The sequence below is a fragment of the Brachyistius frenatus genome, unplaced genomic scaffold (assembly GCF_029030835.1).
Source record: "Brachyistius frenatus isolate BFR_SWC_R1_liver_20210118 unplaced genomic scaffold, ASM2903083v1 Contig_27, whole genome shotgun sequence".
In the NCBI taxonomy this organism is placed as follows: domain Eukaryota; kingdom Metazoa; phylum Chordata; class Actinopteri; family Embiotocidae; genus Brachyistius; species Brachyistius frenatus.
In genome coordinates, this window is record NW_027210626.1 from 1068582 (window position 1) to 1083675 (window position 15094).

At 39.6% G+C, this 15094-nt stretch overlaps 1 protein-coding gene across 2 annotated transcripts in view; it reads right to left on the reverse strand.

Annotated features, from left to right (window-relative positions):
- The window catches only part of edar (ectodysplasin A receptor), a 39250-nt gene extending 31544 nt beyond the window's left edge, over window positions 1-7706 (reverse strand). For both annotated transcript variants that reach the window (XM_069698507.1, XM_069698506.1), the window contains exon 1: window positions 7483-7706. The gene's annotated coding sequence lies outside the window, so the exon portion shown is untranslated. The remainder of the gene's footprint in view (window positions 1-7482) is intronic.
- Between the last annotated feature and the right edge of the window lie 7388 nt (window positions 7707-15094).

The window sequence follows — 15094 nt, forward strand, 5'->3', positions numbered from 1 at the left end:
AGTGGCCAGGGGACCCCGGCCAAGAAGCAAACCAATGTAGAAAATGAATAATGTGAGTAGTGGAGAGTTTGGGCTCACTTGAGAGGCACTTAATTTCAGATGACAATCAAATCAGCGGCATAAAGATCCAGGGTTTTTTGTCATCCTGGGTTTTATCATATATATATAGACTGTACAATAACTCACCTCTGGCAAAATCCATCACACAACAACAACACCGTTGGTTGTCTGTTTTCTTGTTTGTTTAAATCTTTGCACTATTGTTTAGTTAGTTTTAATTTAATTTAATTATTCTATTTTATTTTATTCTATTTTATTGTATATACTGTGCATTTTTTTAATATTTAATATGTTTTACTGTTGTTTTATTGCTTTCCTGTACCTATAATGCCGCTGCAGCGAAAACATTTCCCCTTGTGGGATTAATAGTAGCTAGCTAGCTATCTATCTATCTATCTATCTATCTATCTATCTATCTATCTATCTATCTATCTATCTATCTATCTATCTATCTATCTATCTATCTATCTATCTATCTATCTATCTATCTATCTATCTATCTATCTATCTATCTATCTATCTATCTTACGTCTAACAAGAAAAGTCCTTTTTAAATCACTCTCTTCTTCCTGCTGCTTTCTTCCTACCGACCAACCTCGTTTCCCGTCTTCACATCTGATATTTTAAATGATCGCTAAAGATAATCTGTCTGTAAATATAAATGTACATGTTAGAACTGAACCACTAACAGTGCTAATGTTTGACCAAAGCCGCCACTAGCTGATGGTTTTTGTTAATATTTATTAGCTTTTACTAATGCATACCATTAAGTTGACAAAAACTTGGCTTTAATGTAAAGTTAAATGCCTAAATCATCAGTGTCAAAACCGGGATGTGAATAATTATAATGACAATTTGAGAAAATTGGAAAATGATTAAAGGGTTCAGTTTAAAGAGTTCCCATTGACAATCAGTGTAATGTTGATCCAATTTACATTGTAAATACATAATCAATCCAACACACCACATCCAGCATACCTGAAGAGAATGATACTGTTCATTTGTTGGCCCTATAAAAGGATAATTTTAGTTTTTACATCAGGCAGCCAAATACCAGCCCCATCTTACAATAAACACAAAATCAATTCTAAGCCATAAACAAGTCCCAAAGTTAATCAGTGCTCTGCTGACGAGTTCTGTCCCTAAAAAGCAAATGATTTGATCCATTTTACAATCCAGAGCTCAACCTGCCAAATCCGAGCAAGACCTTAAACACATGTTATGCAGGCTGACTACCTGAAACACTGCATGTTTGTGTGTGTGTGCGTACGGCTGGCCTGAACCAGACAGCAAGTGCATATCAGTCTCTCCACCTTTGAGCCCTCACAGAAGACAAGATGTTGTCGTTATCATCACTTGATGTCAGTCTAAAGTAAAATCTCCAATTAAGACACAGTGAAAATCACTTTCAGTTATTTTTCTATCTAGCACAGTGTGTAGTTTTAACAACCTTAATAACCTTCATTAGCCCTCCAAGTCAGTAAAGATTGCACTCTACTTCACATCAAACTAAACCCAACAAATGGTTGTAACAGTGGCAAATGTAAACTCCTCGCTCTGGGATATTATGCAAGTTCAATATCTGCATTCTCATTGGTAATAAAACTTCAATGGAGTGTGTTTGTAGATAAAACATGAACCACAGACTTTGTGGATTTTCCCTCTACCAAGTGTCTACTGCCTGTCATTTGAAGCTCGACCAGCTCTGGTAAACGACTCTTAAAAAGGACTAATTTGAACAGATATTTTTTATTTTCAAATGGGACAATTTGGCCTCTTTTCTTCAATCTGCTTCATTGTGTTTCATGTTAGGTTTTCTACTCAAGAGGATTTATGATAAAAGCTTAACAACAAATACAGTCACCAGATGTGTAAAGTGAATATTGACCCTGTAACTCCCTATTATGGATTATTAGGATATTATAACCAGATAAACTCTCACTGAAATAGCCTGTAATCATCAGGAAAAGAAATAACACTCTTCAATTCAGGGTAACAACATGTCATTAACTGAACAGTGGCCATAATCATCTACCTGTGCTTCTAAATACTTAACAATTTAGCTGAAAAGCAGCAAATCACAGCTTAAATGTACCAAACTGGATTTCAAAATTTACGCCACATGGGCCTTTAAGAATTTGGCCAATCTGCTGTTATTCCACTTTTGAATACCCTCAGTAATCAGCAGTGCCCAAGCTGTCTCTTTTCTCTGGTGAATTATAAAGGAGGAATGTGCTGCTGGCACTTTGTCTCCCTTCTGTGATTTGGAGGCAGCTGGAGAGTAAATACAGGGGTGGTGGTGGCAGCAGGCCTGTCACTCAAATTAGATCACCGCTTTCACCTTCAGCTGACTCAGACAACAAGCGTGCCTCAAAACTTCTCTTAATGGAGCTCGCTGATTGAAAAAACCCCACCTAAAACACAAAGTTGCAGGACTGTGTATGTTGTTGTGATGCTTGTCAATCATTATAATCACATTTCTGTAACACAAGCTAACATGGAAGTGCAGAATTTCTTTTCAGAAAATTCCTCTTGCACTCTTCTGTGTTAAAAAGTATGCTTCCGGCCTAAAGGAAGTCAAACTCACTGAACAAAGTAGCCATCAAGGCTCACTTATGAGGAGCTAAATGAGGCGGAAATAAATAGATCTGATTTGAAACATGATTACTGTCTTAAGTTTGATGTGAAAATAAACCCATGATTAAAGTGATTTCCTTCTTTGGAGACAGACCCAAACCTCAGACAACAGCTGGCCCTCGTCTCGGAACTAAATATCCATTTACTTCAATCCCATCCAACTGCAGCGCCACGGTTTATCAGTGTGAACTGTATTTTTACAGGAGTGTCAAAACACGCTTTGCTGCAACTTGAATTTCCACCGACAACTCAGAATACGACTGTAACCTGGACACACAGAAAGTTCAAGGCTGAAATTTCATCTACAGCAGGATGACTATGATTTAATCACAAGACACTGTCAGAAAAATAACAGCTCACAGAAATACTTCATGTAAATAGAAATCCTTAAAACCTCCACCTTGAATAATGTAAATTTTTAAGCAAAATAGAAACACACCTCCGATAATTTTAGTGCACAAAATGAAATATGTGGTTTCCTATGTTATGCGTGTGATGTTTTTTCATCTCTCTTCATCTTTTTATTGCTTTAATTACAGACTTACTGTCGGCTTCCCACTCAGCGCGCAGGAAAAACAAACTCTTACGGCACATGAAAAGAAGTCGCAGATGCCGACATGTGCGCGCACGCGCGCACACACGCACACACACACACACACACACACACACACACACACACACACACACACACACACACACACACACACACACACACACACACACACACACACACACACACTGTCGTAGCACACACCTATCGCAGCTCCAGTCAGTCAGCAGGCTCTTTGATTCTCTGCCTGCCGGTGATCTGTCTTTCATCGTCTCCACTCCTTGATCCCTTGTTCCCCTCTTTAGCTCTGCTGGGGCCGAACATCTCTTGCCCTGTCTCTGCGTCTGTCTCTGTTTATTTTGCATTGACTGTAGGTGGGAAGCCTAATCTGGAATTCATCTGTCTTACTCCTTCCCTCTAACACCTACAGTGGAGCAATTGGAGGACAATGTAGTTCTCTCAACTTAGACAACTGTCAACTTGAGCATAGCTGTGTTTTTTTTGGGACGACACCTTTAATGGTGTTGTTTTTTTTGTTGTTGATGGTTCTTGATAAAACTGTGATGCAACAACCATTAAAAGTTTATAACACTGCAAATAAGTAGTGGCCAAGCCTTTTAGAAACCACAATTAGATTTTGTTGTGATGAGCAGACAAGAATGTTGCCATAACCCCGATATAAATCCCCTTACTCAAAAAGAGCAACTTTCAAAACATTGTTTTTCAGTAAAATGAATCAGCGTTGTATCTGCATCACCCATGTGTGTTTGTTTCCTCTTGTCCAAATTTATAGCCATACACTGTAGGTGTGCATTTTCACACCTCTTAAAACAAATTCGTTCTTTTTTTTGTGTTGTTTTTTTTTGGGTGGGGGGGGGTAATCTAAGTCGTCCAAGCAGCAGCTAGTCATGATGGATGAACGTGTCTGTGAGGGAGGGTGAAGCTTCAAAGTGAAAATCCATTTGAGTCGATCCATTTTAAAATAGAGTTAAGAATTTAAGAGGTCTTCGCAAACCATCAGAAGCGTTAATCTGCATCTTTTTACCCCCCACCGCCAGCAGTGTCAGGAAGGCATGAGATAGATCACGCTGTCACTTATGATCCTTCACACACATCTGCACAGGTGCCCCCCCTACATGGTTATGATCCCTCACAGGCTTCCCACCTGTCAACTGTCTCAACAACCAAGCCAGAATCACCACAGCCAGAGAATAAACCAGCCACAAGACTTCCTCCAAGTTCCAACCAGCACTTGACAATCTGTTTTGGCTTTGTCTTGAGGCACAAGCTCTCATGCATCTGTGCGTGTTCATATAAACTATTATTTTCAAGCCCCCGCTCGGTCTTTCCGTTTTTCCATAATGTAAGACCTGAAGCCTCAGACCTCTCTCCACAGACTAACTGAAGTAGGCCCTCCATACACAGGACTGTTATAGACACAAATTTGACCACAAACCCCAATTTGATTAAACTTGCTCCCTGTGGCTGACATGGAGAGGTTTCAACCATTGATTTACTGTTGGATTGTCTGCACTGTGCATTGGGAAATAATAGTGGTGAGAATTCAACCTATAATTAAAAAAAAGGTTGTTTTTTTTGCTTTTATGTTGCTTTGCGGAGATTATTGCACATAAATTACAATACAATGAACTACTTTTCATTTTGCGTGGGACCTCCTGGAAGCCCCTGAGGGATCACAGTGAAGATCCGCCCCTCTTATGTTGTTACCTTTTCCATCTTAGTCACTGTGAATAATGAGCAATTAGTGGCCCAGCGAAGGAGGTGGTCCTGTCAGTAAATGAAGTGAGGAGTGACCGTCGCAAAAAACAGCGCACTGTTCTCTCATTTAGGCAGACGTGCACTCGTTTGAGCCACGCAGCATCAATGTTGAGCATACTGACACAGAGTAATGACTGCAGTTTCAACTTGGAGTTGGTATTTCATCTGTGAAATGTTCCACTTTCTGTTTTGAAACCATACAAAAATTACAGTACAATACATTTAAACTTCTTTCCCAGTGCCTTTAGAAATCTCAGCATGCTTAATTGTACATCAGTATTAATACATATTTATGATATTTTTTGCCAGTCAATTAATTCAGGTGCTTTTTGTGTATTTTCAGCATGCCTCCCATTTTGTTGTTGTTCAATTTGGGTTTTACTTTCCTGGAAGAACTTTGAATGTTTTATCTATTGAAAATACACTGTAATATTGCACATTTTGTGAGCTAACTTTTTTGAATACTATAAAAGTGAGGTAGAATTATTTGACTAAAATCTTTATGTACTTTTTTCCCCCTAAATGTATTAAAAAGCCCAAAACAAAATGCCGACATTTTAGCCTCCTTAAATATATCTTCTATCGGACCCCTATCATATAATATATAAATATATTTTATCATATTCCCAATAAATAATTATTACAGTGGGAGCCATTAAAAAAATTACAGGCTTTTTGTAGCTTTTGCACACGGTCCTGAGACTGGTGTAAGGCAGTTTAGGATTAGGAGCCTCCACCAAACAGTTGCACCATAAATTATACCATGGAGTAACATAATGAGCTGAAATAACTTCAATTTCATAAGTAAACTCTGAATGACAGGCTCATTTGAATTTCCTCTCAGTTGTGTGAAGCATTACGAAATATTCAAGCCCAGAAAGCCTCCTGAGCTCCATAAATTTCTCCACGGGGGTAAGTGGAAATGCTGTGTGGATTGGAATCAGCTGTGACATCCAACATAAATCTCAACATTGACTTTCACAAGAAAAACACAGGAATTCCTTCTCCTTTCTGTTAAATGACTCCAAAATAAATAGAGTTATTGTGTGAATTCCAATAGCGAGCAGCATTTAGCGACAGAGCGGCGAGTAAGTAAACAAATTATCTATTCACTTCAGTCTCATATAGGATGATCATGACTACAGGCACTGGCTTTGTTAGTTTTTCTGCCTTAATCCCTTTAATCCTCAGAAACCATAACTCCTTTTGAAGATGAGTTACACTCCCTCCTGTTTCTTCTCTGTGTCTCCTTTTGCCTTCCTACCTGTGACATGAAAGATTCAGTGGCAGCAGAGATGGGCTGTGCTGGGGGGCTGCAGGGCGAGAGACACACAGATAGAGGGAGAGACAGAGAGAGACTGAGAGAGGGAGAGGGGGGATAGAGACGGATTGATTTCCACCTCCAGCAGCTCTAGTTCAAAGCCAGCCAGCAGACTTCAGAGGCTCGGCAGGACCCGGCATGTCTCTAGCCGGGCTGAGCTGCCTGTCTGCAGGCAGGACTTCCCCCGGGGGCCCTGGGGCCCGGGACAGTCAGGCGGCACCAAGAAAACAATTATGCAGGCAGGGGAGAGAGGTGTGCAGGGTCACAAATTCACACTCGCTCAAACACACTGAACCAAAAAAGTGTCAAAGGAAAACTATTTGATATGTGATAAGTATGATCGGACTTATTATTGATTAAAAGCATTATCATTATCAAGAAATGAACCTAGATTGCCTGTCTATACTGTCTGATTGGGGGTTTTTTTCTAATAGAATTCAAACAAACATACATCATCAGAATATAGAGTATAAAAGTCAGTGTCCAGGTCTGTGTGCTTGGATCTCAAATCACAGCCTTGTCACAAAGCAACTGAGGCCTAAAGAGTAAAGCTGGTGATGTGAAAATGAAACGCAATCTAATTTGTCTACCACCTTGGGCTAAAACCTTTGCACCAACACGTACAGTATACCTTCCACATACTTCAGAATTATTTGGGGATATGCATGTTGCACACACACTGTTTAAAAACGTTTTGGTTTTTTTGTAGATGATAATACTGCAAATAACACTGGAAATGTATTCCTATAATCTTTTGCACTTTACAACAAACATGACTGCATACACGACCAGAGAGTATACTTTCTTCCCATCAATCCAACCTGTCAGGTGTTAAAAAGAAATGTAGAAAAGTTGTTGTTTCCTGTCACTTGTGCATATGTTGCATTCATAAACTACGGTTGATCATGTGTTTTTTTTGTGTGTTTTTTTTTGCATCATCAGTGATTCTCCAATAAAGCCTAAATTCCCCCATACCAAAAAGAATAACAATTCCATTCTTATTTTTCTGTGAGGTAAAATTACAGTAAAGCACATGTTTGCTTGGCATAAAATGTGTTGCTCAGGAATTTCCCCGGAGTCTTGCAGCAATCCGTCCCTGCATTCCTGAGAGCGGAGAGCTGCTCACGCGTCTTACCTGGAGCTCGGAGAGGGGAGGGGGGGGCACACGGGTCTGGTCTCTCCTCTGCGCGGTCGGATCGGCGGGCGGGCGATCAGTCCTGGTGACCGGTGATCAATCTGTAGCGTGGTGTCGGGTGATCATCGCCGAGGTTACTGGCTGTCTGAGAGTTTCTACTCCGCACAGCCCAAGTTGGTGTGTCAGCCTCCACTTTGTTGCATGTCGGTGTTTTCTGCAAGCTCCTCCTTGATGAGAGGGGAAAAAAGTGTGAAGTTTTCTCCGCCCTTAGTGAGATTAACGTGTCCCAGGTAGACTGACTTTCAGCGGAGGGACAATTAACGCGCTGCGAGCTGCAACTCAACACCCCCATCTAGCGTTCACGGGGTAGTAGTGGCAACACAAGCCAGTGACTCTTATATGAAAGAAAGAAAAAAAATACGAGGATAAACAAATCATTTAATGCAAGTCACTTTTATTATGTTTTATTATTATTAATGTTTTGTAAATATCGTATTACTGTATATATGTTATTTTTTATGAAAAATCACAGCATCATTATAAAACAATCTTTATAAAAATCATAACATTAGTCATCTTAGGTTACTTAACATGTTAAATGCCTTACAACAGAACCTTATGACATTATAGAGAGATACCCAACAATTCCCTTATGAGCAGCAGCTGGAAGGACAAGCTCTTTTTATAATTATAATTATTATGACAATACATTTTAATGAACATATAGACACCAACCTATCACCAAATATTAAGTGTTTGTGTGGGTTTGTTAGCACACACAAAAGCCCCTAGCACATGCAGTCCTACTCACAAACACAGCTTTAACACTTTAACACATACATGCAACTGTACTTTTATTAAATATCTTACTTGTCATATACTCTCTCTGGAGGTGTATATGTGTGCATTTGTATGTTGAATATTAATGATCAAGGCTGCAACTCTAAATTTTCCAATTATTCTCTTTAATAATATAATCTTTAGTGAACACATAATAACAAGTCATAGCTATACAAAAACAACTTATAAAATAAAACAAGCTATATCACCAACCAACACAGTGATCATAAAAAGTAAAGCAGATAAAAGAGTTTCCGTTTAAAAACACATTTGTCAATGAGTTGTCAGAAAAAAATGAAAAATGTCCATCACAAGCTTCCATGTTCCAAAGAGGCATCTTCAAAATTGTTGTCGGTAAGACAGTTCAAAATCCAAATTTAAATGTTCAAAATGTCAAATACCTTACTGACGCTTTAATACTGCATATTGTCAACACAAAAATATACTTTTCATTTTTGATACAACTACCTGTACAATCTCAACTTTTTTTTCACTTATTAATTTCAGTTTGCTTTTGATGCAGCATATGCTCACTGATGGCACCACAGACAAGTAGCTTATTACATAACAAATAATAACCACAATACTTCTAGTAGGACAGCCAAAAAGTTTCTGACAATACAGACAGTTAAGGTGCTTTATATAAACTCCCCACATACACACACAAATACCTACTTTCAGATGATACATCTCTTTAAAACAGTATGCGTAAAGTAGTTAGAGTGTGTCTGTGATGTAGCTGACTGGTGCCTGGTGTCTGAGTTGGACTAAAGCTTGGACTTTAGGCTTCCTCTGCTCCTCCTACTCCTCTCTCTTTCCGCTGCTTCTCCTTTTTTCAGCCACAGGAAGAATGAGATAAAAGAGGCGCTTTGAAAACACTGGGAGTCCTGTAATTACTCACTCTCCCTCCCCGTCTCTCTCTGTCTTTCCCTTAAACCCCAATTTTTTTTTTCTTTTTGTCCATATCTCTGTTTTCTTTTTCTTGGTCACTTTCTCTTTTCTCGCTTTCTCCTTCCCGTTTTCAGTCGGTTCCCCTTTCTCCATCCTCTTCTCTCTTTTCTTTCTCTCTCTCTGGCTCTCTGTCTTCCTCCCCTCCTTTAAAGTCTCATTGATGTCGATCCAGGGCTTCCTGACTGAAAAGGAGGATGAGAGGAGAGGAGATTAGATGAGAAGAGGGGATAAAGAGAGGATGAGGAGAGGATAACAAGAAGAGTGATGAGTTCTGCTGAGAGAATGATAGCTGCTCTGTCACAAACCGGACAAAAACACATATTACGCAAAACCTGTATTTACAATGATGGATGGTGCAGCGCAAAAACACCTCCAGTGGACTCTGCATGAGGTAAAAAAACATAACAAGAATGTTTTGTTGAGATAAGACGACGTACATAATAAAAGAGATGATACAGTGGGATAAGCTGAGACATAAATGTGATAAAACTATAAAGAAACAAATGCAATCAGATAACACATTATTTAACATACTATAAATAAAATATGGCATATAATCTATGCAATGCCTAATGAAAGCACAACATGAGGCATGAGCATTCTTGATAGAAAAGAAAATGCATTCAGCTCATAAATCATCTGTTAAGTGTTGTTTTGAAGCCTGTTGAGTATTGACATATAGTTTCATTCAGCTGTTTCTTCCTTTCAAACACTATAAAGAGCGTGATACTTACATGTCTTACTTACGCATTATATTATCATGTATTACCTTCCTGTTATCTTACACTTTAATTAATGGGTCTGCTTTTATCACGCTGTGAAAACAGATGATGGTTCAAAGTTACGGTTACTCAAATGAATGGATGTAATCACCGGTGGAATATGTTTACAGTCTCTACACTGTCTTAAGGTCAACCTGCGTTAAAGTAGGACATCAGAGTTTTAAAGATTCAGAGGAGTACAGCAGCTGTCACGTGGCTACCCTGTTTTTACCCCCGAAGCCCCAATCAAAGCGCTGCAGCTCAGAGGAGACGGTAGCCAGCAGAGGCCTAACTTGCTGGCTGGTATAATGAACAAAATTATTAAGAACAAATTTCCTCACGCTTTTTATGCATCCGAAAAAGGTTCAAACTCAAAATGTTGAAAACATGTTCCAACACATTGAAAAGAAGAAACTAAATGCAAAATAGAGAGAGAGAAAAAAAGGAACACAACTGTAGCTTGATATCTTTTCATTTTTAAATTTAGAAACTCTTATTGAATCCCAGGGTTATTGTGACAACTTTGGTTACATACTGTAACCCCAGATTCCATGAGTGGAGGTGTAGCACTCTAAGAGCTGTCGCTATTGTGGTTATCCCTCGCACATGCCCGGTAGCCACAGCTCTTTGAGGGTAAAGCCTATGTGTAATATTTTGTGTATTATTCACTGCATGCAAACGTCAGTAGCCAGTTTCCACTCTAACAATAATAATAAAGCAAACAATATTGATCATAATTACTGTTGATTATGTTTCCTGTTTTATTTAGTGATCACTCACCCCACCTGTTTTGCTCTTTTTACTTCCTGCCTTTATGTTTTCATACCAACCTGTGTCTCATCAGCCAATAAATACCCTGTGTGTATCTACAGTCTCTCCCGGCTCTCCTCTTTTCAGTTGCCAAATCATCCTGTGTTTTCTCCCCTGTGAGATCTTTGCTTTCCGGCTTCCATTCTTTGTCTCTTTTCTTGTGATTTTTGGACTTGTGTTTGTTCCCTGGTGTTTGGATTAGTGCCAGCTCCTTCTGTTTTTACAACTATTTACCAGCTTACTGTGAGCAAAGCTCGCTTTCTGTTTTGACCTCCTGCATCTGGTGTTTTGGTGGTGACTTGTGAGCTGTGACAATGCATCACATAACAGGGACACAACACTTCCAAAGAAACACCAAACACTTTGATATTGAGCAGATATTTTGGATCAATCTTATTTTAAATATCAGTCTCTTGAACATGGTCGTCTTTTTTGTACGTTTAAAAAAAAAAAAAAAAAACCAGTTCTCCCGTATGTCTTGAGGAACACACACGCCACGCTACCTACAACAGACTCGATGACCTTGTTATTACCCCTCTAAGTCCCCGACACACACACACACACACACTGTCTCTCAGAATACACACATGCAGCCTCTAACTACCTTTCAACGGGGAAGCAAAGAGCCGGTTGCCATGGTAACTGCCGTGTCAGCTAACCTACTTTTGCGTGAACGGAAGACATTGGCCGATGAGAGAGATGTATATGGTATAGGTACATAGAGAAGATACACCCACCCGCCCAGTCTCATGAACACACTACATATTCATTATGTTTTGATTTTCCCAGGCAAACAAGAATTCATCTTCCTGCAGAGCAGTCCACGTGAGAACTCCAGTGTTTGCTGATGGCGGGAATTCGATTATTATTGATGAAGATGTGGATGATATTTGAAACTTCGGTGAACCCTATACAGGTAAACGAGGTTCATGCAGAAGAAAAGAGCAGGTAAAACATGAATGCAAATGAGGTTGAAGTCAGGTCAACGAAATTCAGGTTTATTTTCATGGCTCATCATAAGAAAGATTTCCCAAACGGCAATGCTCAGTTGAAAAATAACCACACTGCTGCAATAAAAACACGTCTTTAAAAAAAAAAAAATCAATTCAATTTCAACGAAATATTGTAGTGCACTATGCAGCAAAATTAAATAGAGAACATAAAACACTAAAAGCTCATAGAAAATGTATCTTGCATAGCCTTAAAAAGTCTAGTTACTACTGACTGACCCCCTTATCCTCAGGAAGAAAAAAAAAAAATGCAACATCAAAGTGCAAAAATATGAGACAGAAGAAAATAAATAATTCAAGTAAATAATAAAACTGAAATTCAAACACGCTGATGTAATAAAGACTGAAAGAGATACTGGTATGTGAATGGAATGTAGGAAAAATAACATAATGTGAGCAAATTCATAATCTTTGAGCGCATCATTGCAACACTGATTCAAGACACCCTTCAGCGTAACGGTATGGACATAACATACAGAGTACTGTACTGCTCACTAAGCAGGTGCGCATTTATCATATTTGCATCGATATCGGACAAACCTCGATCTGAGTGACAGAGCTGTTTAACTCTTATATCACCAAAAAGCTAGTTATCATCCCTAATTGACACGTGCCTCTTAAACAGCATCCACTTTTTGTGTGTGTTATTGACAGCGCTGCATGCTACAGGGAGCCCTGACTACTCTGCGTAAACGGATTTAGGGGATTTTCATCCAATAATCATTTTTGTTCACTTCTCCCCGTAGCTCCCTTCTAATTCTGAATCACTGGCTATGGAGAATTGTATTAAGCAGATGAAACACACTGGGCATAAGACATGAGTGGGGATGACAAACAGAGAGTGAGACACCATGAATTTGGGCTTATTGCCAGCCCTCTGCAGGCCACCGCACTAGTGAGGCGTTGAAAGAACCAGGGTTTGACAACAACGACACACGTTTTTAGTGGCTGAATAACTGTAGCATTGCAATGTTCTGCAGCCATGGGGATACAAATAGAGCGGTAAGACAAGGCAGGTCTGTGTAGATGAAATGTAAGAGGAGCTCCCTTTCACAGCTGAGCTGCTGAAAAAGTGCAGCAAGTGTTCGAGTGACCCCAAGCCGGGCACAGAAAACTTGAGACCTTGGTATTCCTTAAAGTTTTCTTTACTCCCAGTTGTGAAAAGAAACTCCTCTTGCATCTTATTTTCTTTGTATTTTGGGTCTTTAATGACCCGTTGTTTTCTGCGTTTAGATTTGTGTAGCTGCACCGCATATTGTCATACACAGTGACTTCAGGAATAAACTAATTGGTGCTTCATTCTCTGTTCAGTTTAAACACAAGGTCACATTTCAATATGTTATGTGTACTTTAACTGCGCTTCATCTTTGTAGAAATCTTCTTTTGGTGTCTACAAGCATGTATATACAGAATGTGTCAAAAATGAAATTTACATCCATGTCTGTCCAGACTCATGCATTGAAGACTTTAAATGAATTTGGCCAATAAATCGAATTCTGGTAGAGACACAAAGTTCAAGCCAGGACATGAGACAATGCTTCAAATATGGATGTCGCTGCAAAGAACATGCATATTCTAAATCTTGGATGCTTTACACACATCGTCAGCTCGACAGTACAGAAGAGCGGTACAGTCAGCACAATTTCAAGGTGGACACCCAAGATTAGTGTCATCTATTCAGTATCCCACCAGATATGGTCACAATCTATTCTTCTCTTCCTGAGTTATAACGCTGAATAATGCCCAGAGGAGTGTTTTTGCAGATCATTATGATGTCACAGTGACATTGACCTTTCAAATATATATAATGTCATCACTTTATTATTATATCCCCCTAGACATATGCAAGATAATTAGCGAGTGAATTCTTGAATTTTTTTGTAAAGTCACAGTGACCTTTGACCTTTGGCTGCAAAATTCAAATCATTCATCCTTGAGTCCAAGTAATTGTCTGTGCCAAATTTAAAGAAGTTCCCTAAAGGCGTTCTCCAGATATTGCCTTCACAAAAATGGGACGGACAGCCATACAGCCTGAAGACTTGGAGCCTTCAGTTACGACTGTCACCGACCGGTGTGGACATGAAACAACAAAACCTAAGAAATAGTGTAACTGTGGTGTCAAATAAGTTACAGCATACAACAGTGTGGTATTTGACTGATCAACACAGATAAGGTCCTTCTGTATGCCTTAGCAGCCCACAGTCTGTTTTTCATTGTGGGTGGTAAAAAGTAGGCCCGCCCCTCAATCAGGAAGGCGTCACTTTAGTAACATACACACTCGCAAACGCCTACAGGGGTGTGCGCGCACACACACACACACACACACACACACACACACACACACACACACACACACACACACACACACACACACACACACACACACACACACACACACACACACCAGACACACTTGCCTAATCACTCCTTATCCCCCTGACTATGAGAGCAGAGCAGGTCTGAACAGGTGGATGAGAAAACCGAGACCACAGTTATGGCTGAGGAACAACATAGACACACACACACACACACACACACACACACACACACACACACACACACACACACACACACACACACACACACACACACACACACACACACACACACACACACACACACACACACAGTCGTGTTTACATCACTTCAGAGGACATTACATTAACTTACATGCATTTGCTGGAGACGTTTCTGAACCCAAACTATACTGCTCAACAACCCTAACCAGTCCTAACTCTTATATGCCTTTAAGTCGACCCTAACCTCAAAGCAAACCAAACGTACACCTTAAATGTACTCATCTATTGTACATGCTCTTGCAGTGAGGCTGTGTAAACAAATGATGTCTCCACAACATAAGTAAAACAAGTACAAACACAGACACAGACACACACACAGACACACACACACACACACACACACACACACACACACACACACACACACACACACACACACACACACACACACACACACACACACACACACACGATCATTTCTCTGTGTTTTGCCCATCACATAGTGCATGACAGTTTGTACTTTCTAAAAAAAGTTCAGTTCAGAAATGCTGCAGTGTTTATCTTGAAATATGTAAAAGTCACCATTTAATTTAAAGTCATCCTGCTGGTCATCTGCACATGTTTTCTTTGGGCTTGTTGTTTCTGCAAATTTTGACACCATGTCCACAGTTTCTTAAACTCTGAAAGAAAGCTTCACCAATTATCCAATAGTATTCCTATT